This window comes from Leopardus geoffroyi, chromosome A1, assembly GCF_018350155.1.
Source record: "Leopardus geoffroyi isolate Oge1 chromosome A1, O.geoffroyi_Oge1_pat1.0, whole genome shotgun sequence".
Lineage (NCBI taxonomy): Eukaryota > Metazoa > Chordata > Mammalia > Carnivora > Felidae > Leopardus > Leopardus geoffroyi.
The window spans coordinates 176,406,891-176,431,154 of record NC_059326.1 but is presented as its reverse complement, the minus strand read 5'-3'; the positions used below and the strand labels follow the sequence as shown (position 1 = coordinate 176,431,154).

General features: G+C 41.8%; 1 protein-coding gene across 2 annotated transcripts in view; it reads left to right on the top strand.

The window, feature by feature from the left end:
• The first annotated feature begins 4,109 nt into the window (after positions 1-4,109).
• CREBRF (CREB3 regulatory factor) overlaps positions 4,110-24,264 on the top strand; it is a 57,716-nt gene continuing 37,561 nt past the window's right edge. Inside the window, exon 1 of one of the 2 annotated variants that reach the window (XM_045501163.1) lies at positions 4,110-4,285. The gene's annotated coding sequence lies outside the window, so the exon portion shown is untranslated. Of the gene's footprint in view, positions 4,286-5,160; positions 5,829-24,264 lie in introns of those variants that run through there. The other variant, XM_045501155.1, reaches the window with a different exon arrangement.

The following is a 24,264-nucleotide window of genomic DNA, read 5'->3' as shown; positions in this document are numbered from 1 at the left end:
GCACTGCGGCGTCCCCTGTTATAAACTCTGTTGTTGTTATTGGAAGCTTTTCATGTCAGTCTCCTTCAGGTTCTGGGTTCCTCCAGGGCAAGGACTGTGTCTTCATGCACACATGAGACGTTCAACTTGTCATTTTATTTCTCTCTCTTCTCTTCCCCTACTCACCACTAAGCACAGGCTTGATTGACTATGCTGTCTAGTGACATGCTTTGCATTCTCCCTAATTCAAGGACATATTAGTGTTTATGCCACTTGGTTTATTTTTTTTACTTATGTTTTTAAATATAATTTATTGTCAAATTGGCTTACGTACAACACCCAGTGCTCATCCCAACAAGTGCCCTCCTCGATGCCCATCACCCACTTTCCCCTCTCCCCCACCCCCATCCACCCTCAGTTTGTTCTCTGTATTTAAGAGTCTCCTGTGGTTTGCCTCCCTCCCTCTCTGTTGTAACTATTTTTTTCCCCTTCCCTTCCCCCATGGTCTTCTGTTAAGTTTCTCATGATCCACATAGGAGTGAAAACATATGATATCTATCTTTCTCTGAATGACTTATTTCACTGAGCATAATACCCTCCAGTTCCATCCACAAATTGCTGCAAATGTATGCGCCTCGATTTAATTAAGGACATAATAACACATGATATGAATAGTACAAAGCAATAAGTACATTAAGTGCTCATTGGGTGGTAGAGGAAAGGGTATTAATGAGGGCAGTAGTAGATATGGTAGAAACAGACTTCATAAAAGATGTGGGACCTTGAGCCACGGAGGATAAATAGGATTTGGACCATAAGGGGTTATTAAGCTCCTATCCCATGGTAGGCCTGGTTCTCCATATGGGGAGTGAGGAATCAGGGTAAAGAAGTAACAGATAGAGTGGAGAAGAGCCTTGGCACAGAATTGGGGGCTTTCTGGGAGAAGAAACCAAAGCTCAGAGCTGTCACATAAAGAATACTGCATCCTACGGAGAGGTTTAGGCCAAGGGAAGAACTGAACTCTTCTTCCCCCAAAGAATGTTTTTTAGGAGAAGTAAATGAGGGACGGGTGCCGATTGCCAACCATCAATTAGTATTTTTTAGATTCACCCTCAGCAATGCTCCAGTGTCCTCAGGAATAAAATCAGTTTTTAAAAGTGCGAGAAGGACACAGCTTTTCCTGGAGATCTTCCAGCTTTGAGTTAATCAATCGCACTTCTGAAGCTGTGAAATCTTCATGTATCATACAGGTCCACAGGGGCCTGGAAAGAAAATACTTAGACTCAAAAGGATAACACTCATTTAAATATGTACATAAACAACAGGCGGGGCTCAGTCTGTGCTCGAATGAAGAATTGCAAACTTTAGGTCGTAAGTCAAGCTAGGACCCGTGGCAACCATTTAAATTATTTTAATTATTTTCAGGAGAACATCGGAACCCAAAGAGGTCCAGCCCCTCACCTTGGATCCTATAGTAAGTGGGCTCAAATTGAAGTCTTGGGTCCAAGAACAATGTTTAAAATACATTAAGGTTTAAAGTGGGTGAAATGTCAGCATATCCAAAAAAAAAAATATCGCTGGTAGGATACACAGAGCATGGGCATTTGTGCTTGCTTCTAAGAGGGGAAAACGAATGGCCAGGGAACAGGGGTAGGGGAAAGATTTACTATTCACTGAATACCTTTTTGTACCTTTTGAATTTTGTGCTGTGTATATGTTACCTAATCAAAAAATAAATAATTGATTTTTAAGAGTTCAGCGGAGTCCTAAGTATTGCATTGTGTCCCCCATTGTCATGTTTGTGTAAAAAAAAAAATATATATATATATATATATATATTTTTTTTTTTTTTGACTAAGGTTATGTAAATGATTCTGCAGAAGCAAGGTTAAGCACTTTAGAAGTGGTGATGGCAGTTGGTTTCTACTTTGTGGCTAGAACAAGAGGCTCCTGAGCCTCAGGCCAATGCTATTCCAGAGTCCCAACTTCCTGCCAATTTTGATTGTGGCACAATCTGGCAGGATAAAACCCAGAGAAACACAAATCAATTAGCAGTCAGTGATTTCATTCACTTCAGAGCAAGATATGGTCATTAACAAACCGTGATGTCTCTGTTAGTCAAAACTGTCCTTTCCAAGACAAGGGAAGATGCAAAGTCGGGAATCCAATGTAACTCACTAGAGAACCCCTTCAATGGCAGAGCCCCGTGCTAGAAGAATCAGGCTGCTCCTTGATCCCAGCGAACTGTTGCCCAGCAGAAGTGTGAAAATGATGTGTCAAAAGGGCAGTGGAACAATGGAAGAGCTAACCATCAGCTGGAGTTTTTCCAAACATAGTATTACGTGAAAGGATAGTCTGTGATGTGTTCCATGGAGATTTAATACATGAATCAAAATGTGAACAAGTGAGAGGAAACTGGCCCAAATTTCCCAAGCCAGTTTTTCTATTGATGCTTCAATTTTAAACTCCAGTTGATATGGAAAATTAGAATCTGGTATGTTAGACTTAAAAAAAAATAATTACAATCCTGCTACTTCCTGTGCAGTAGGGAAAAGACTTATTTCTTCACTGGGCATTGAGACCCTAAAGTATTTTGAAGGATACAGAGGTGAGATTTACTTTCCCCTTAGGTATCTACATATACCCACCTATTAATATTGTTTACAAAGGTATTATTTTAGTGGCTGTTAAACTGCTAAACCCTTACTTGCTATTTAGTTTACAGTACATCTTCTAAATGATGTCTTTGAAACAATCTGATAATACTACCATTCATTAACTGCTCACTATATGCGAAGCACTGTGGTAAGTACCTGGTGAATTTTTCCACTCACTTCTCACAACCCCATGAGGTACTTACAGAGGAAGCTCACAGAAGTTAAATAATTTGTGCTGGTTCACATATGGTAGAGGCAGGGATTCAAAACCAGCATGTTATTCAACAAGTATTTAATGACTGTCTATGTCATGAAAGGTAGAGGATAAACAACCGGGCTAGTCCCTGCCCTCTTGAAGTTTATGATCTTTAGAAGTCTTTGAATTACAAAGTCCATGGTTTTGACACTGACATTATACTACTTTCCTAGGTCTGTGCAAAGAGGAGCCACATTTTCTAAGGCAATTATTCCTAAGAGAAATATGGCAGCCTGAGGGAATCTGGCCAAGCATTTCTGTTCTCCTATCCTCCTTTCTCCATGGCTACTAAAGTCATATTTCTGTTCTGTGCTCAGAAGATAACTTCTGTGCCCTTAAGAAGTATAAAGAGGAGTCTGGAAGCACAGGCTATGGTAACAGATCTGGGTTCCGGACCCAGCTGGTTCATTTACTAGCTGCCTGACCTTGAGCAAGTAATCACACTGAGCCCTAATTTCCCCCTCTGCAAAAATGTGTGTATTACCATTGCGCGTCCCTGTAGGGTGAACTAAATGAGATGATGAGCCCACCACACAGTACACGTTCAGGAGCAGAGGGTGGCTGTTGTTATCAACAGGATTAGGGAGCACAAGAAAACCTCAGGCACATGTGTTATGAAGGTTTGTTTGTGTAGGCGCTTCTAGTTAGCACCCTGTTTGTACAGTCGTGTACAGGTATTCTCTCTCAAATGTGCACGCAATATAGTTGATCCCAGTGTCTGGGGCTTACGTACGCAATAAATATTAGTTGAATGAACGAAAGACTAAAGGCAAGGTCAGTCTCAGCAAATTAAGAGGTTCAGATGTGGAGGACATACCTAAAACAGTGGATACAATTCCTCTCCTAAGCTTATGCCCCTATGGTCCCGGAGCCCCCTTCAAGTTTCACTGAACTTCGAATGTAAATGCAAATTGGCATAAACATAAATATAAACGGGTATACGTATATTCAGGCCTCACCGTGTAGCTGTGAGATCAGATAAAACGCTGGATGGGAAAGTCATTGTAAATGAACCTCTACAAACGTGAGTGTGGCTGGGTATCAAAGTCGGCCCACGCCCACGCAGCAGTGGCAGGCGCCAAGCCCCCGCTCCGCCCCCTCTTCCTGGTTTTTCCCGGCAATCCGCCCCTCCGGCGTCATGTGACAGGGGTGCCCTGCCGGGCCGAGCTCCTGATTGGCCCGGCTGCAGAGCGTCTCGCGATTGGCCCGAGGCCGGCGGGCCCCCGCCTCCCTCCTCCTCCTCGCCGCGGCCCACGTGAGGGGGGCGAGTCACGCGATTTCCGGGAACCCGTCAGGAAGGACATAAACAAAACAAACCGAGGCAGCATGGAGAGGGGCCGCGGCCCCTGCAGCGGAACCGGACCGAGCCCCTGAGCCGCCCCCACACGCACAGGTGAGCTCCGTTGCCCTCCGCCCAGATCCCGCAGGGGTCTGGGCTGGAGGACTAGCCAGGCGAGGGGCGGAGGAGGGCCGCTGGCCTACGAGGCAGCAGCGCCGGGGCTCTGAGCCGGGCCGGCGCGGGGCGGGGGCCGGGACCAGGGCCGAGTCTGGGGGCGCGCGGGCTTCAGGCTGCCGCCTGCCGGTCACGGGGTCCCCGGTTCCCCTCCCCCACCCCCGGCCCGGGACGGTTATATAAAAGCGCGGGGCGGCGGTAGAGGGGACCGACGGGTGGGCGGCAGGGTAGACCGGGGGTGGGCAGCTCCAGGCGTCTGTCCTGCCAGGCCGCCCGGCCCTTCACTGTTGCCTCCAAGCCCGGGGCCGTGGCTGCCGGCAACCGGCCTGTCAGAGAAGCGAGCGGGTGGGAGGGGCCGGAGAAGGGAGGGGAGGCGAGGCTGGCGGGGGAGGAGAGAGAGGGGCGTGTGAGGAAGGGCCGGGTCCACTAAGGTTGGAACCGTGCAGGCAAGAGACTAGGAAGCGCGAGCTGGGGGTGGGGGGGGCTCCAGGCAGGGGTGTCTCTGGGGTAGCCGCTCCCCCTTCCCGTCTCCGCCCCAGAGACGGGCGAGAGGGGCCTCCCTCCCGGGATTTGTTTATATGTCTTCTCAAAGCAGCTTGAAGCGGCTCGTAGGCGGAGCCCTCAGCGCGGAGTGGCAGGCCGTTCGGCCCAATGGGGCAGGCGGACGGAGACTGCCGCGCCAATGGGCTTGGGGGAGGCGGTGCCGCGGACCCCCCCCCCCTAGTTTGTTAGGTTGTGCCGGGGGGTGGGCCGGGTGGGGCGGCCATGTTAGATGGGAGGGGACCGGTGGTGGTGGGTCACTGAGAGGGGAGGAGACAGGGCAAAGGGCGAGGGAGCCGGGCCGGGGGCGTTTCGGGTGTCCGAAGGCGAGTCCGATCGGACCAGGAAGTAGCTCAGGGGAGCCAGACCCCGACCCACCGCTCTCCCCTCCCGAGCAGAGGAGGCAGGGAAGTACCGAGGGCAGTCTAGCCGCCCATGGGGGTGGTTCCTGGGACTAGATGGAGCTCAATCTCTGGATTCTCCCTCTTTCTCTGCCCTACCCTTCCTGACAAACACGGCCGCCAAACCCTGTAATTGCTCTCTTCTAATCCAAGAAAGCAAACCTTTTTGCTGTTTTCTGAGCGGGCTTGAGCCTTACGACTACCTTAAGAAGGTACTTGGATAACTAGCGGTCTGAATTTCGGCACAAGGCCTCAGATAGAAGCAGGCAGTGAGGAGGAAGTTCTGCTTCTCTGGATTTTGCACAGAAGCCGGGACTAGAAAAAGCCGAGAAAGTTAAGAGCTGGGTGGGGTTTCCATGTTTTCATCAGGGTACCTTCTGAAGATCGCCCCCGCACTTGCTTGTCCAGTGTTAGGAGTAATTTGCCCCTCCTGCTAACATAAATCTGTAGCTCACGTGAATCAATTTCATGAGAAAACAAGCTTCAGAAAATTATTTACATGTGAAGGCTCTTTAGGAGTTTGTCTTCTGAATATCCTGCAGGTGAGGAATAGGATCAAGATCTGACTTAACTTCCTTTTTAAAAAGCAGAAGAGAAGACTTTTGTGTAAATCTGGTCATCTGTGGTAAACTGGTTGTCACTTGATTGTACTGTTAAATATTTCCCCCCCGTTTTCTTTTTATCCAAAATAGCTAGGAAAGCACCAAAGGTGAAGGGGGGAGATGGTATGAGTAGTTAGAAAATCAGTTATTTTACTTTGTTTCCTGGTTATTTTGGCATCCCGTCGCCTTATTAAATGCTTGATTTAGCTTTATGTTCACGTCACCTTACAGCCTGTAACTGCACTGGTATTGTCGAGGGTACCAGGCTGCGTGTTGATGCATCTTTGGTTAAACACTTAGGGTATCAAGCAGAGGCTATTCAAGAGTTGTCTGTATTTACGAATAGGCGTTATCTCCTATTGTAACCGGAGAATAATAATAATCGGTAAATAAATGATTTGTCAATTTCTGTATTAATTGGACATAATAGACTCAGTACTGTTAAGAATGATATGTAAAAATGTAATCCCTGATTTTTTAACAGACGTCAGTTCTTAAATACAACTTTTATAGCAAAAAAAAGTATTAGCTTTTTTTTTTTTTCTTATGTGAAGAATGGCATAAAGAGGGGTGCCTGGCTAGATCAGTGGGTAGATCATGCCGCTTTTGATCTCGGGGTCAGGTTCAAGCGCTACATTGGGCCTAGTGCTTACTTAGATAAAATAAATGAAGAATGGCAAATAGATCCAGCAGGACTTACTTGACTGTAATTCTTCCCTATGACTTACATACCAACTTTGGGATTTTTAGACTAGTAAGCATAGAAGAGGCTGAATACATCCAGAAGAAGAGATTTTGGATGTTCCACTTACCATCCCCATTCTCTGTCGTGACAGGTGAAAAGCAAACTTAGATTATGGCCTACTTTGTTTACTGGTTCACTGTGTGTGGGCTCTTGGATGCCAGCTTAAGGAGTAAAAAAATAACTTGCATGGTTCCCTGGTGGTGGTTAACTATACAAGAGACAGTGAAAGTCAGTAAGTTTGTATGTTTATTCTATTAATGTAACACAGTTTTTAAAAGATTAAGAGTTGAATCCACCATTTGCTTTGAAAGTTTAGTTTTTAGTCAAGATTGACAATTATATGACTTGGAATGAATCAGCAGAGGTTTGCTTCCCTGTGGGTTTTGACTTGGATGTTTTGGGGAAGAATTCTCTTTCATTGTATTCAGTAGTTCATCATCCAGGCTAGGTAAACTCTTAGGCGACATAATTTGTCAGGTCATTAGTCTGATGATTTTAAGATAGGGGTTGACAGACTTTTTCTGTTCAGGGTCAAATAGTAAATACGTAGGCTTTGTGGGCCATGTAGTCTCTGTCCCTACTACTCAGCTCTGCAAATTGCATGAACAGCCATAGACAATTTGTTTGGGGCTGTATCGTAATAAGATTTATTTACACGAGCCGGTTGTGGTTGAAGGTTGTAGTTTGTCAACCTCTGTTCCAAGATATCAGTCACTGGGTTTTAATTACTTAGATGTCTAGATATTGCAGCCTATATGAACATGCATCAAAAGTAGTAATTGGAACACTTGTAGAATGTACGTATCTCTTGAAGAACTTTTAGAATAAGAGCACATGGGAGCATTGTATTCTATATTTTTATATCATTTGTGGATAGATGTTTTCCTGAAAAGACATTTTAAAGCAAATGTTGGAATATTAAGTCCTATTTATTTTAGAGATGCGTTCTGATTGAAAAGATTTTGCTTTTTAAGGTATGATACCTAAGAACCTTAATACAGTCGAGAGTATGGTCCTATTGATACCTAAAAGTGCATTTAGGTTATCATGCCTAATAAAACTGTGTATAGCTGTTTGAAGAGATGTCAGTGAATCCACTGACATCCAGTAAGTCCACACACTTAGCTCTTATATACATCATGCAGTTAATTTGGAAGCCACACTGATAGTGCCATTGCCTGAGATGTTTGTGAAATTACCTAAATAGGGTTGGGTACTTTTTCACACAAGACCCCAAAACGTACAGATTGCTACCCCTTCCCTTCCTTGGAAAACGTCAAGTGGTGCTAAGTGCGCACTGAAGCCGAGATGCCAAAACCTAAAAATACTACACAGGCATATACTTAATTTTCTCACGGGTGGCTTTTTGCTTAGTTTCTGTGTAGTATTTCTCCAGTTTTGTTGACTTGAACTGGATTTCAAGTGCGAGCATGACAGTTGAGAAAGGAGAATATATTGATCTCTTAAAACTGATAAGCATCATGTGGCCTATAATCTTTTTTCTAGTTAACCTGCTGTTTGCCTGGGTGACTGTGGGTAATCCAGTTTATTAATTTGTGATGGGAGAGATTAATATTTTCTGTCTCACAGTGGGATTGGGACAGTGTCAGTTACTGTATTCCCAAGCTTTTCTACTTTGAATATGCTAATACTTCCAGCTGCTTGGAACCACCTCTCAAATCTCTCTTCGGTTTTTTTTCTCATAGTTTAATTGCCTCTCAATTTATCTTTATTAGTACTTGTTCTACTCTACAGTATTTATCTACTCATTTATCTCATCTACCTGGTGAGCAACTTGAGATCAGAGTCTGCCTCTTTATTTCTATATCCCCAGTGCCTCACCCTGTGCCCAGCATCTTTTAGTGCTTGTGAACTGTTTAATTAAATGAGTAAATCGGCGCCTGGGTGGCCCAGTCGGTTAAGCATCCGACTTCGGCTCAGGTCACGATCTCACAGTTCGTGGGTTTGAGCCCCACATCAGGCTCTGTGCTGACAGCTCAGAGCCTGGAGCCTGCTTCGGATTCTGTGTTTCCCTCTCTCTCTGCCCCTCCCCGGCTCAATACTCTCTCTCTTTCTCTCTCTCTCTCTCTCTCCCTCTCCCTCTCTCCCTCTCTCTCCCTCTCTCTCTCAAAAATAAATAAACATTAAAAAAATTTAAATAAATGAGTGAATTGCTAAAGATTGCTTATCTGGAAGGCAGTAAGTCAGTCTGCTATTGGTAGAGATGTTGGGCTTAGTTGGAAGGGAGGAATTAATCACCATCTATTTCACTCAAAAATTGACCTTTTAAGAAAGTTTATGTAAAAGCTATTTTGATGATGTCTTAATATCTCTTGAATTCTTAAAAAATTTTTTTCAGATACATTCTATTAGTTGAATTTGTTGAATATTCCTTCTAGACGCATGCATACAGATATGCATGCGCACACACATAAAACCCCTGTGCCTTGTCCTTTGGATTTGTCATTAGCTCTTGGCACACTTGGTCTCTGAGTGTTTGGCAAATGTGAGTGGAACCTCTTATTTCTTACAGGTTTGTGATAATTGTTCATGTGTATAGCAGTGTTCCTTGTCTTGGGGAAGCACTGTGAAATCGTTCTTGCTACTAAGTCTGGTTCATCCCAGTGGGGACAGTTAGACTCAGAGTTTGTTGCAGGGGACTGCAGTGCTACTTGGTGACTGCAGTACCATCCCGTTCCTCTGCCAGCCAAGCCTTACATGCTTTTTCACCAGTTCATGACCTTTCTTCCAAAACGGAACTTTACTCCCTAAACGACTTTCTAAACCACTCATCTCCCCACTGATTCCCAGCAATTCTGATCATCCTGCTACTCTGTCCATTTTTTTCCCTCTGCTATTCTGTCCTCTTAACACCAAACCCACTTTTACATATTTTGTTACAAAGTCATGTTTTTCTTATTTATCCTTGGGTGTTGTTGACTTTGACAGTTTCCCTATGAAAGCATTATGAGCGTGCTGATTTTGTTTCCTCCAGTTTTCTTCAGATTCTTTTTGTACACTTATTTTCTTTAGTATATGATGTTCTGCCTTTGAGGGTTTAAGGTGCTTTTTTTTTTTTATTTTTTTTTATTTCAGAGAGGAAATTCCTTCTTTGACTACTACACACTATTCCTGATGCAGTTTGCCTTCTCTTTATGTTTTTGCCATTCACTGGAAATTTAAAGCATTACAAAAATAAAACTTTTAAAAAAAAAATTTTTTTTTTTTTAACGTTTATTTATTTTTGAGACAGAGAGAGACAGAGCATGAACGGGGGAGGGTCAGAGAGAGAGAGGGAGACACAGAATTTGAAACAGGCTCCAGGCTCTGAGCTGTCAGCACAGAGCCCAACGCGGGGCTTGAACTCACGAACCGCGAGATCATGACCTGAGCCGAAGTCGGATGCTTAACCGACTGAGCCACCCAGGTGCCCCACAAAAATAAAACTTTAAGGGGCATCTGGATGGCTCAGTCTAAGTGTTCAACTCTTGATCTTGGCTTAGGTCATGATCTCATGGTTCGTGTGATCAAGCCCTGTGTCAGGCTCTGTGCTGACAGCGTGGAGCCTGCTTGGAATTCTCTCTCTCTGCCCCTCCCCTGCTTGAATGCTCTCTCTCTCTCTCTCTCTCTCTCAAAATAAATAAACTTAAAAAAATAATATTAAAAAAAAAAGTTGACCATGGGCCAGTTAAAAGAAAATAAAACTTTGCAAAAGGGTCCTTTGTGGTATGGGGAGGAAGTAGGGGTAGGCCATGTGGGCTCTTGTTCAAAAGATTCACTGTAGAATCCCTTTAAACAGCAAGGCTTCTAGCTTCCTACTTGTGATGTATAAGATGTATAAAATTTCCTACTTGTAAAAAGACTTCACGGTTTTTTAAAATGCTTTTTAGTAAGGGTTTTCATCCTTCCTATTGAATGCTCTACTGGAGTTGCTCATAGACTAATAGAGGAGACAGACACTGCAGTTCAACAGGATAGCATTTAGAACAACATGTTCTGAAGATATGGAAGAGGGACTACTAACTCTGCCTGTGAAAGTTGGAGAAACTTCACGGAAAAGGTCTATTTGAACTGGGTTTGGTTTTTTTTAATACTTATTTTTGAGAGAGAGAGTGCATGCGCGCGAGCAGGGGAGGGGCAGAGAGAGAGGGAAACAGAATCCCAAGCAGGCTCCAGGCTCTGAGCTGTCAGCTCACACAGGGCTCGAACCCACAGACCACCGTGAGATCATGACCTGAGCCGAAGTCAGACACTTAACCCACTGAGCCACCCAGGTGCCCCCGAACTGAGTTTTGAAGACCAGCAAAGGCAGCATTCTAGTCCAGCCAAGGAGGTATAAAAGGGATATGCGGGGCACCTGGCTGGCTCAGCTGGTAGAGAATGTGACTCTTGATCTTGGGTTCAAGAGTTCAAGCCCCACGTTGGGTGTAGAGCCTACTTAAAAAAATTTAAGATGATGTATGCAATTTGTGGGATAGGCTTGGGTATGAGAAGGCTTCGCCTAAGGCAGGGTCATGGAGAGGGGATAGATGGAAGGGGAGGAGACTACTTGGTGAGATTTAGGAGGAAAGTGCTTTTTTGTTTTCCCCTTGTTCTCTACTTCTCCTGGGCCTGCTCTATACTGCCAGGTCTCTGGTCTCTTTTCTCTGTAGCTCTGACTTTGATTAGATGCTCTCTTTCCCCATAGTTGTTAGTTTTTCTTTTAGTCCTTCATCAAGGTCTTAACATATCTCCTTTCTCTCTTACAGTTTGTCAGTACCAACATACCTTTTATTCTGACCAAATGTGTCTCTTGCCTTTATTTTACCTCCTTGCTTGCATCCCTTTCTTTATTTCCCTTTGAGTTTCTTTTCACCTTTTTTTGACTCTTGCTTTTCCTTTTCATTTTGCTTTGTTTAAAAACAAAAACACTTTCACGCATTTTCTTTCTGCTTATTTTGCATTTGAGCAGTAATATATGTCTGAGTTGATTTCCTTTTGGGAAGTCTTGTGAAATCAACTTGTCTTTGATACCTATCCAAGTACTGATTATCCATCTCTATGAATTTCCTTTTATGAAGCATTTTCTTTATATTCAGAGATGCCATTTCTCATAGGTTACAATGCAGAATATAATCACTTACAGGTTTTGTTTTCTATCTCTTATGCACCTTAAAATTATTCTATGATGAGATCCAATTCATATATCACCTTTTCCTGACGTTTTCCCGAAATTACCCAAGTAGAGATGGTAGTACTCTTCTCTGTAGTTTTATAGTATTTTCTAAACACCTCTTTTTGAGTCAGCTTTATTGAGGTATAATTTGCATAAAATAAAGTTCACCTGATTTTTAGTTTTGACAAATGTATGCAGTCATCTAATTACCTCTGCAGTCATGATAACAGAACATTCCCAAAAAGTTCCCTCATGACCCTGCTTCACCCCTGGCCCCAATCACTGATTTACTTCCTATCACTATAGTTTTCTCTTCCTGGAATTTCATTTCATTTATTTATTTGTTAATGTTTATTTTGAGAGAGAGTGTGTGCGCGTGCGCATTGGGTGGAGGGGCAGAGAGAGAGGGAGACACAGAATCTGAAGCAGGCTCCAGGCTCCAAGCTGTCAGCCTAGAGCCTGACATGGGGCTCGAACCCACAGTCCGCAAGAGTGTGACCTGAGCTGAAGTGGGACCTTTAACTGACTGAGCTACCCAGAGGCCCCTCCTGGAATTTCATTTAAATGCAGTCATAGAATGTGTTGTCTTTTGAGTCTGTCTGCTTTTCCTTAACATAATGCTTTTGAGATTTCATGTCCTTTCAAGTATCAGTTGAGTACTTGTTATTGTATGGATGTACCACAATCTGTCCATCCATTTTGGGTTTGCTTCCAGATTTTAGGCCATTGTGAATAAAACTGCTATAAACATTCATGTACAGATCTTTTAAATACTTCTTTTATCATTAACTATCTTTGTTTTGGAGGTCCAGTTGCAGAATGCTTACAAGTAAAAGTCCTGGAGTTAACTGTATTCACAAACAGGCTTTTTGCTTGTGCTGTGGTTTTTGGCAATGTGTTAGCTTAGATACCTCATCTGTAAAATGCAATTGGTAGAGATTGGAGCAAGCTGGAGAGCACAGGCCAGTTTAGAGGGATAACTCATTTCAGTTTGAGTGATTCAGTTCAAGTGATCTTGCTGGAAATATGTACCCAATGACAACCCCCCCCCCCCACCAAGAGAGTGGCGTTTGTTAACAGGATTCAGAAATTTTATATGAAATTTCCAATTTAAATGCTGGTAGTTAAAATTAAATTTTTTTAATTAATTTTTTTCATTTTAATTTTTTCATTTTAATGTTTTCATTGTGTGAGCCGAACAAAACCCGTATGTAGGCATTGATTTGTGGCTCCAGTTCGAGACCTTTGTTTTAAATCTTCAGTTAACTTTGTATTTTGTTTTAAATTGTGTATATTCCTGGTAGAGTGAACTTGGTAGGATCTTGCTCCCTAGTAGCTTAGCATAATAACTTGTGGTTGTCCAACCTCCCAAGTGAAAAACGAATGAATTACTATAAATGAATTTCATTCTTTTCTCTGGTAGGATTATCAGAATTCTGAGTGTCTGATGGGAGGGTGGGATCAGATTCTTTTTACTTTTGGTACTTCTTTGATAGTGGCTGATTCTATTCAAAGTTCTGTTTTCCTGGCAATTGAGGTAGTCCATCTCCTTTGGTTTATTCTGAACCCTATTGAGACAAGTATAATATAAACTGTGTGTATTTATTAGGAACTGTGTAAGGTATTACGGATATAAAGATAAGTTTTAAATGTTAAGTCCATTCTCTTGAGTTACCCATAATCTATGGTGAAGCTAATATAACTATAAAAAAGATAAACTGTATGTAATTGGACAATTAGAGCTATAATCTCTCTGAAGAAAGCCTTTCCCTCTTGTAATTTTCTTGCCAGTTTTTTTTTTTTTTTTTTAAGATTTTTTTAAGTGATCTCTGCACCCACTGTGGAGCTTGAATTTACAATCCTGAGATCAAAAGTCACATGCTCCACTGATTGAGCCACCCAGTCACCCCTACTTGCCAGTTCTTTATTGTTGTGTTGTGTTGTGTTGTGTTTTTCTTTTCTTTTCTTTCTTTATTTTAACTGTTTATTTTTGATAGAGCACGTGTGGACACGGGGGTGGGAGGAGGAGGGGCAGAAAGAGAGGGGGACAAAAGATCCGAAGCAGGCTGTGCTGACAGCAGGGAGCCCAATTTGGGGCTCAAATTTGCTAACGGTGAGGTATGACCTGAGCCGCAGTCGGCAGCTCCGTCGACTGAGTCACCCAGCTGCCCTTATTTTATTTTTAAGTAATCTCTACACCCACTGTAGGGCTCAAACTCACAACCCAGAGATCAAGAGTCACACTCTATCGACTGAGCCAGCCAGGTGCCCTGCCAGCTCTTTATTGTGTACAGAGATGACTAGCTGGCAGCTTTATGAATTACTTTGTAAATCCAAAGATTCTTTTGCTGATTAAACCAGCATAAGTGACACTGACCCTCATAAGCCAGGACAAGGATGTTAAATGACCTGTGTTGCCTGTGTATACCTTATACATCCTAGTGCCAAGCAGTTGAGTTTTTGTGATAATTAAGTGTGGAATTTAGACAATCTAGGACTCTGAGTTGAGTTTGGGTGTATACCTTAAGTAGCTGCAACGCCCCAGGATTATTTTATAACAAGGAAGAAATCTTAGAATAAAAAATAGCCACAATTTATTGAGTAGCTATTTATCTGTTTTGTGCCAGGGCACATATTAATGTGAATCACAAAATCTCTGCAAAGTGAGATGGGGAATTCTTGTATTGACAAATAAAAGAAGCCAAGTAAGAATCTAGAATGAAATTCCAAATACTCATAAAGCAGAAACTTATTTTGAATCTAGAGTTTGCTTCTCACAGAGCAAGCCTTTGGAGTACTAGAGCCAAAGAGCCAGCCTTTCTCAGTGTTGAAAGAAAAGACTGCAAAAAACTATTCACAACCTCTTTGTAGCCTTATGCCCATAACCCCTGTACCTGCTGTTCTGTAGTCTTGTGCCAGTGGTGTAGCTCATTTCACACAATAGAATTTGAAGAGGATTTCAAAATTGTTGTATATATTTTTGCTACTTTTGAAAAGTGTCCAATCTGGGAAAGGAGGGAGGAAACGAAGTTTGAAGAAGAGCCCAGATCGCTGATAACGAGTGCTGAAGTTGTTAGGGTATGTCCAGTGTGTCTCATGATGGTTATTCTGCTGGAATCTTGCAGGATGGTTCAAGCGTGTTTGCTTACACCACTGTCTGTTTCTATGCTACGACCTTTAATCCTGCGGTTTCCTTTTTACACTTTGTAGTTCTGCTGAAGAGCTCAGAAAACTAAAGGATTCTTTAAAATTTCAGCGTTTAACCTGCAAAAATATCTTGTTTTAATTAAAAATGGGAGTAGGAAGAGACAGAACAGTGTAACATGTATCAGTCCAGTGCCTTAATTCAGTTGGTTTAAATAAAATTTAATCCTACCCCTTCCTCTTCCCTCTCCTCACTAAAGAAGAATTCTCTCTGGTCTTCAGAATTGATTGGAATTCAAATAATACTTTTCCTGGTTGTGTAAAAGAAAATTCAGGAGTACAATTTAAAATATTTTTATTATATGACACTACAGTGATTCAAGGCTCAAATTAACAAGCTACTACTAGATAACTTCAGAGCACATAAAAGACGATCAATAAATATACAGTGCCCTTGAATATCATGTGGGTCAGGGGCACTAACCTTCCCCTCCCATGCAGTTGAAAACCATGTGTAACTTTTGACTCTCCCAAAATTTAACTATTAATAGCCTGCTGTTGACAAGAAGCCTTACCGATCACATAAACAATTGATTAACACATATTTTGTATGTTATATATATTATATACTGTATTCTTACAATAAAGTAAGCTGGAGAAAAAAATGTTCTTAAAATCATAAAGAAGGGAACATACTTTTACAGTACTGTACTTATTGAAAAACATTTATGCATAAGTAGACCCACACAGTTCAAACCCATGATCCAAGGGTCAATTGTATACTAAATGACTGACTTCTTTGTATATAAAGAAAGTTGCACCTCTGACTCCTTATCCAGAAAGACCTGTGATCTTAGGGGATTTCCCATTCATTGTCCGTCAGCTCTTGTCTGGATGCCTGTCCTGGGAAAGGCATTGCTTTTGGCACTGTTGTGAAATAGAGATGGTCGTTCTCAAAGATTTTACCATCTGATAGTGGAGACAAGGGATTGAGGAGGAGGAAGAGAAAAGTCGTTATGAGCAAAGGCATAAAAGGCCAGAGCCTCACTGTTGGAAATTCCTAGTGGAGTGAAGTGAGATTGTGTGTACCTCAAGGGTTTGATGGAATTGGAAGATCAAGCTAATATTAGTGTTATAAAATGGTAGTGGAAGATGGGATTGGAAAGGTAGTTTCATTGTATCTGAGTATTTTGAACATTATCCAAGACATTTCTGGGAGTTGATGAAAATTTTTGAGCACAATGCTAATACAAAGTGGTGGTTTAGGGAGAAAATACAGGGATTTTCTCCCTGTATTATATAAGATATAATATATCTTATATTATATATATATAATATATATATTATATATAGATATATAGATATCTATATAGATATATAGATATATAGATATAAGAACTGGAGAGATGGGGGAAGGTCTCTAGGGCAGCAGAAAGGTCTGTAGGGCAACTATTGGAATGGTAAATATAAAACGATGAGGCACAAGTAAGAGTTGAGAAAGTGGGAAAGGCAAAGATGAACAGATGCCTGTGTGCTGGGTACAAGGTAAGTTGTCCGTGTATCTTTGTTAAGAGAACTGGCATGATTTAACAAAGACTTGAGGAGGAAGAAAAGAGGGTTGAGATCAGTGTTCCATGCCTGGATGTCTGAGAGTGGTAGTACTGCTGACAGAATGGAAATGTTTGGATAGGAAGGTGACATGCTGTGTCTGAGCTCATGGGATGTGAATGAACATGGAAATACCTGGTTCTCAGAAGGTAGGGCTCATGCATTCACATATTTAGGCTGAAGGTGTGGATTTGGAAGTCTTCTGGAGATGCACTGAACGAGACAGTCTCTATAATGATAGGTTTGCACAGAGGCATTTACTAAATGACCTTATCCTTGCTGGACTTTTTTTATTAATGTAAAAATGGTTGGACAGAGGTTAGGGCATGGCAGTGATGTTAATATGTACCCTAACTACTTCACCAACTTGTTTTATCAAATGACGGGGTATAGCAACGTGCCTGTTGTCTGTAAACAGTGATACAGGTATAAACTTGTGAATATTTTGTTGCCAGTGGTAACCAAGTATGGCTGGGGTTAGAAATGCATTCTTTAGGGGCGCCTGGGTGGCGCAGTCGGTTAAGCGTCCGACTTCAGCCAGGTCACGATCTCGCGGTCCGTGAGTTCGAGCCCCGCGTCAGGCTCTGGGCTGATGGCTCAGAGCCTGGAGCCTGTTTCTGATTCTGTGTCTCCCTCTCTCTCTGCCCCTCCCCCGTTCATGCTCTGTCTCTCTCTCTGTCCCAAAAATAAATAAACGTTGAAAAAAAAAAAATTTAAAAAAGAAATGCATTCTTTAGTTCTGTCAAAAACTGTCCCATACTCTTGTGCTCTGAACAACTTAATTGACAGGTTTCAATGCTTCCGAAGGCCCCTAATATCTTGTAGTTAATAGTTTTTAGAAACAGAAAGTAGCTCTTCCTGGGGGCGCCTGGATGGCTCAGTCGGTTAAGCATCCGACTTGGGCTCAGGTCATGATCTCACGGTTCATGAGTTCAAACCCCACGTTGGGCTCTGTGCTGACAGCTCAGAGCCTGGAGCCTGCTGCGAATTCTGTGTCTCCCTCTCTCTCTGCCCCTCCCCTGCTCACATGTTGTCCCTTCTCTGTCGCAAAAATAAATAAACATTTAAAAAAATTAAAAAGAGAAATAAAAAGTAGCTCTTCCTGTTTAACTCACGTCGATCCAGACACCTGCTTTAACGGTCTTTCTTTTTGGATCCCAAAGGGTTTTAAGTAAGCTCCCATATGTTTCTGTAGGTCAAAGATTAAAGTTGGGCAGGAGCCTTTGGAAAGGAATTGAATAAAATTCTGAGAGGTCTTGTGTCTTCCTCCAAAACTGTATTTCAGGGAGAGATCATTTTTGAGATGTAGTATCTTTTCTTAACTCCTCAGGATTCTCAGTAAAATGTAATTATTTTAATTAAAATATCCGTATTTTAAAAACTCTCTGAATGTGAGGATAAAAGGGGACTATCAGATTTACCCAGGAATAAAGGGTTTACAAAATGGGGCACCTGGGCGGCTCAGTTGGTTAAGCATCCGACTTCAGCTCAGGTCATGATCTTGCGGTCCATGAGTTGGAGCCCCACATTGGGCTCTGTGCTGACAGCTCAGAGCCTGGAGCTTGCTTCGGATTCTGTCTCTCTCTGTCTCTCTCTGCCCCTCCCCTGCTCGTACTCTGTCTGTCTCTCTCAAAAATAAATAAACATTAAAAAAACAATTAAAAATTAAAAAAAAAAGTTAACAAAGTGTTACGGTAGGAGGATTACATCTGCTTATATAGGGTCATGATAGGTACTACGTGGCTAGGAAAATGATCTTTTCTCACTCAATATGAGGGAAAAGATTCGTCTTCTCTCTCTTTACCCTGCTCTTTTCCTTAAACACCAGCAGCAGCAAGGTTTGGAAAATAAATAATGGGGGTCTTTTGCTAATAATTCCAGACATAAAGTATAACCACTTAGTGTGAAGTGTTACCTGTTTTCTATATTTTGGAGTCCAGAGAACTGCTGTTGAAAGGTAGAGAATAGCAGTTCACTTGCAGTGTGTTCATGGGATTTATATTACATAATAAAGGGAGAATGTGGCCACCACCATTTGACCCTTGTGTTCCTTGCATAGGCAGTGTATGCTTTCTTAATGGTTTGGAGATTAGTGGATCTCTGATTTCTGCTGTGCCGTGAAACAGGTAGTGACTTGATTCGGTAAGCATCTGAAGAACTGTTTTGTTCCATAGAACTATTTTGTTCACTATTCTACTGCATAGTTTTCAAAAGGAATTGTTGAGTGGGACATATGAAGTATGGCAGGATGGATGGAATGTGGCTCATGGGTCCTGGTCTGCTAAGGAGCTTGGGCAAACTGATGAACTGTCCCATGGGGAATCCCGTGGGACATACACACTGTATAAACTTAAATTACCAAGTCGGTGGTCCTTCTTTCCTTCCTTCTTCCCTTTCCTCCGCTCTCCTTCCTTTCTTTCATCTTTACTTGGAGATTAAGCTTCAGGAAAAATGGTTTATTTAAATTAGGGGGTCAGGACAGTGAGCCACATCTTAGAATTGTGGATCTAGTACAGTTGAAAGATAACAGAGAGAACCCAGAAACTCTGCACACATGAAAGAAATGATGAGCATGAACCAGCAAAGATTAGGAAATATTAAAATAAACCATGGTATGTGAATTACTTAACAATGTAAATGTGTTGGCATTTCTTACCTCAAAAAATTTTTAAGTATTTTTCATAAAACAAATTTGGCCATTTAAACCATTTTCAAGTGTAGAGTTCATTGGTATTCAGTACATTGACATTCTTGTGTAACTGTTTCCAGAACATTTTCCTCATTCTAGGTAGAAACTCTGTACCCATCAAACAATAACTCTCCCAGCCTCTGGTAACCTCTATTCCACTTTCTGTTCCATGAATTTGCCCATCCTGCTACCTCATATAATATTTGTCCCTTTGTGTCTGGTTTATTTCACCTAGCATAATGTCTTCAAGGTTCATCCATGATTAGAATTTCATTCCTTTGTATGGCTGAATAAGGTTCCGTTGTGTGTACTACTACGTGTGTGTGTGTGGGGGGGGGGGGGGGTTACTGCATTTTGTTTATCCAGTCATCTGTTGATGGCTGATAGGGTTGTTCCCACCTTTTGGCTATTGTGAATAATGTTGCTGTGTAAATGGGTGTATGTGTATCTGTTTGAGTCCCTGCTTTCAATTCTTTTGGATATAGAGCCAGATGTGGAATTGCTGGATCGTTTGAATTCATGTTTAACTTGGTGAGGAACTGCTAGAGATTCCCAGCTGCACCACTTTGCATTCCTACCAGCAATTACACAAGGGTTCCAATGTTTCCATATCCTCCTCAATATCCTCCACTTGTTATTTTCTGGTTTTTGGGTAATAACCATCCTAATGGGTGTGTCAGAAAGCTTTTGACCTCTACTCTGATGAGTGTTGGATAACTCAGAAATGCTACCTCCCACGTGTGAGGAATCAGTTCCCTCGGGTTAACTAAGAGGGACCAGTGACCTAAGTTAGTGCCATAAAAGGGGAGCTCTAGGGATTCTGACCATCACATATAGTATCTGCTTTTTTATAAAATATTTTCATTTATAAATTCATTTCTATTTTTAGCCTTTTAAACATATGTGGACTCTCAGGAATCACGTGAAACCCTCAGGTTCAGAAGGGGCACAATTTAGGGGCTCTTGGATATGTGTAAGCTGCCTGGACCCCTGCGGTCAGCTCTTCAGTTTGGCTTTTTAAGTTTGGATTAGTGGTTTGAGCAATCCGAGGGATGAGCTTTTGTAAAAGGCCTTTGGCCTTACCTATCATCTTACTTCACATTCACTTTTTGTCTTGCCTGATGTACATAGTAAGCCTCAATGTATTTTCAAGTGGAGTACTGAAAAAACCTAGGGAAGGACTTGGTAAAAAGGGCTATGAAAGATACTGAGCTGTGGTTGTCTTTGATAAAGTGGTAAATGCTCAGAAATCAGTCATTTGCTCCATCTCATTTGTAGGGGAGGGAAACTTTTTCTTTCTTCCCTTGTAGGTTCTTTGGCTGGTCTTACGTAATTAAATTGACACAAGGCAGATTAACAGGAGAAAAAAAATTAATTTCATATGTATGGGAGCTCAAAGAAGTAAGAGATTCAAAGAAGTGACCAAAGCAGGCAGCTTTTATACCTTTTAGACAAAGGAACAATAAATCTGTTAAGAGTTGATAAGACAAAGATGGTTGGGCTTGGGATAGCAAATTAATGAAGAGATAACAAGGTTTATTTATACAACCTTCTTGGCCCTGAATTGCCTATCTCTGGCAATAAGTATGCCTCTATCTCCCAGGTGCAGGGAAGGTACCTTCCACATGAAGACTTTATTTCCTGCTTTCAGGGGGACAGAAGAGGGTCAGAGTATCTTTCTTGTACTGGCTCTTTGTTGAGTAACTTTAATTAAAAATAATATACCAGGGTGGCATATTTTGGGGTGGCCTGTCCTGGACCCCATCACATTGCTTCAGAGAGCTAATTTTCTGCTAACGGTATCTTCCTGTGCCTAGAAGATGTTGTTGGATAGTTCTGAACAGACCCAGGTACAGGAAATGTTGGCGAATGCTTCTTTTTAAAAAAAGTTTATTTTGAGAGAGAGGGAGCGAGTGAGCACAAGTGAGGGAGGGGTAGAGAGGGAGAGAGAGAATCCCAAGCAGGCTCCAAGCAGTGAATGTGGAGCCCAGTGCCGGGCATGATCCCATGAACCATGAGATCATGACCTGAGCCCAAACCAAGAGTCAAATGCATAACTGACACAGCCACCCAGGTACTCCTACTGGCAAATGTTTCTGATGGAAGACAGTCTTCTCTCCCTTGAAAAGCCCACAAAACTATATTGGGAACTGGTGAGCCAGAGCTATGAATAAAAGGAACTCATAACTAGGGGAATTAATTTAGCCTTTTCTTTAGGGTGGTGGTGTTGTTTAAGAAGCTCTAGTCTTGAGGTCTCCTTGAGTGCAGGGTAGAGGATTTTAAGATCAAGTAAGTTTGGGAAATGATATCTGCTCTATTCATCTATTGGTGATTTATTATGCACATTAGCACCTAGCACCTTAAAATTCGCAAGAAGTCCTACGTAAAGGTAGTATTAACAGTTTTATTTAATGTTGTGTTTTCCAAACCTCATAACCCTTTTGTTGAGTATTCAACATCATTTGGAACAAATACTCCTCAGGTCACACGTTGGGAAATTAATTGCTTTTAAAGTACATAACTTTAATATCAAAGCTTTGAGTAAAATAGTGGGTATTCTTGAGAAGTATGAAGGCCTCCTGAAAAGCCCCTTGTTACACTTTTCCTCTTGTTACTTGCTCATCTAAACATTAATGTACCCTCTGTATATGGCTCCCCAGTATAGAAGATGATTTGGGAGCAGTGTATCGTTACAGAAGATTCTGTGCAATGGTAATTGGTGAAGAAATCTTTATTCTTTTTTTTCCCTTCCACTTTTCGGTGGGGAATTTTGTTGTTTGTAGTTGTTTCACAATAAATGTTTGGAATGGTATGAAGCATTTGGAAAACCTTGGGAATGAAGATAATTGATTGTGACCTTGGATCATTAGTTTTAGAGACTGAGAGAGTTTATTACTGAAAAGAGGTTCTGCTGCTTGGGGTACAATTGGCTCTTCGCCCATCCTGTTTGCTGCTACCTGAGAGACTGGGAGAAGCACCTTAAGGACCTTTACTCCAGGAGTGCGTGCTCAACTCTTTACATGGTGGATACCCTCTCTTTGGGAATTGGTGTCCTTAAAACATTCAGCCTTGCTGCCAATAACTGTCACAAATGTTGAGCTTCTGAGATGGACTACTGTGCAACAAAAGAAAGCATTGGCAAAATATACCTGTTGATAATAATCACCTTTCAGATTTATTTTATTAGTACATCCTAACTTAATATCTCATTCAAGTCTCATAGCATTCCTGTTACATAGTTAAAGGAGAATAATTGTAATTCCTCGGTCTGGGTGCTCAGTCATAAATTTAAATAACTTGTTCAAAGTCATAAAACTGTTTAGTTTTAATTATGTGATCAAAACTGGAATCCAGGTCTCCTGTCAAGTGCTCCAAACAAGTGGTCTTTTTGCTAATTGCATTGACAGCCTAGTTTTGATGTCCAGTGTTTAAATAAAATTTTAAATAAAAAAAGGTTTCTCCTGCTGTGCAAAACTAGAACGCTCTTCTGAAACCTTTCGTAAGCTGAAATGTCATAAGGCGGAGAAGCAATTATCATTAATTATGAGGAAAAATTTTGATCATTCCCAGACCCAAAAAATAACCTCTCCTAGGGTTTCCTGATACCTTAGGATACATCTTGCTAACACATGTGCAAAATAAATGTAGATAAAGCACAGATGCTCACAGACACTGTTCAAGCTGTGGCAGCTTGATGCTGAGATGCTGAATGTGGTTCCCAGGGAAGGAGCTGGTGAGGCTGCTCTCGCTGCTCTGCTTGTGGTGTGCCACTGCCTCTATAAGGGCCCAACAAATGCTTAACACTATTTTCACCTTTTTTCATAAAAACAAAAGTTTGCTCTGGATTTCTTTCAGTTAGCAAAAACTGGTACTGGTAGGTCTTTTGTAAAAGTGAGGTGGCATAACGTGAACTTCAAAAAGCGGGATATACCTGTATTTGTATCTGTACATGGTTTTGTGGCTCGGAGAATTCAGTGGCCAGGAAACTAGTATTTTTAGTAGTAGTGTTTTCTTTCTAGAAATGAGAAACATGAGGCTTAGAAAGATTGACCTACTCAGTGTTGTATAGTTTGCAAGTGAGAGCTGCGACTAGAACTTGGCCCTTTTTTGGTCCAGCGTTTCCCTGATAAACCAGGTTGTTGGTAGCTGGTGTCCTTAATAGACGTCAGTAAGTATTTGTTGAATAGAACTTAGTTTTTCTTGAGTTCTTCAGCCCTGTTGCTTAGTAAGGGTAAACTTCAGGTTTTAGAGTATCAAACTTGTCTCCCAGGTCCATACTAACCCAGTTTGTTGAATGCATCACTTGAATCCTATTCCTTTTTGGAATCTAAAGTAATAGGTCTAGAAAAGGCAACTGACCCTGTTTCTCACAGGAATCAAGGGAAGAATTTGGACTGAGATTATGTATCAGTAGTAGGACCAAGGCAGAAGGAAGGCTGCATTAGGAGAAGCTGGACTAGAACTGGCCTTTGGCAGGAGCAGGGAATAATCTGGTTAGACTGTAGCATTGGATTGAGATGCATAATTATTGAGATGTTAATTCTGTTTCTAGGCCCATTCTGGGCACTCAATGGTGTTTCCTAGGCTAGAACAGTAGCGTAAGAATGAGAGCCCACCAGAGGGGAGAGCCCAGCAAAGATCCAGGAAATACAAATGGTTGTCAATTTATTAATCTAAAAAGTGGACCAATTGTTGAATCCCTTGTTGACAGTCTCTTATTTGTTCAGCAGAGGCCTTTGAAATTGATATAATGTACTATTCTAATCCTCTAGTCCAGATGTGTTAACTATGGAGCAGCTCAGCTTAAATTGGCTCTTTACATCAATCCAAGAAACGATACTGCAACTAGGCAGAAATGAGAGCAAAGAGCTGAGTGTAGAGCTGTGGTTCCCAAATTTTAGGGAGAATCAGAATTGCCTAGAGGGTTAAAGACATAACTGGAAGAAACACTCCCAGAGTTTCTGCTTTAGCTGCTCTGGGTTTAAGCCCAAAATTTTGCACTCGTTAACACATCTCTAAGTTGATGCTGATGCTG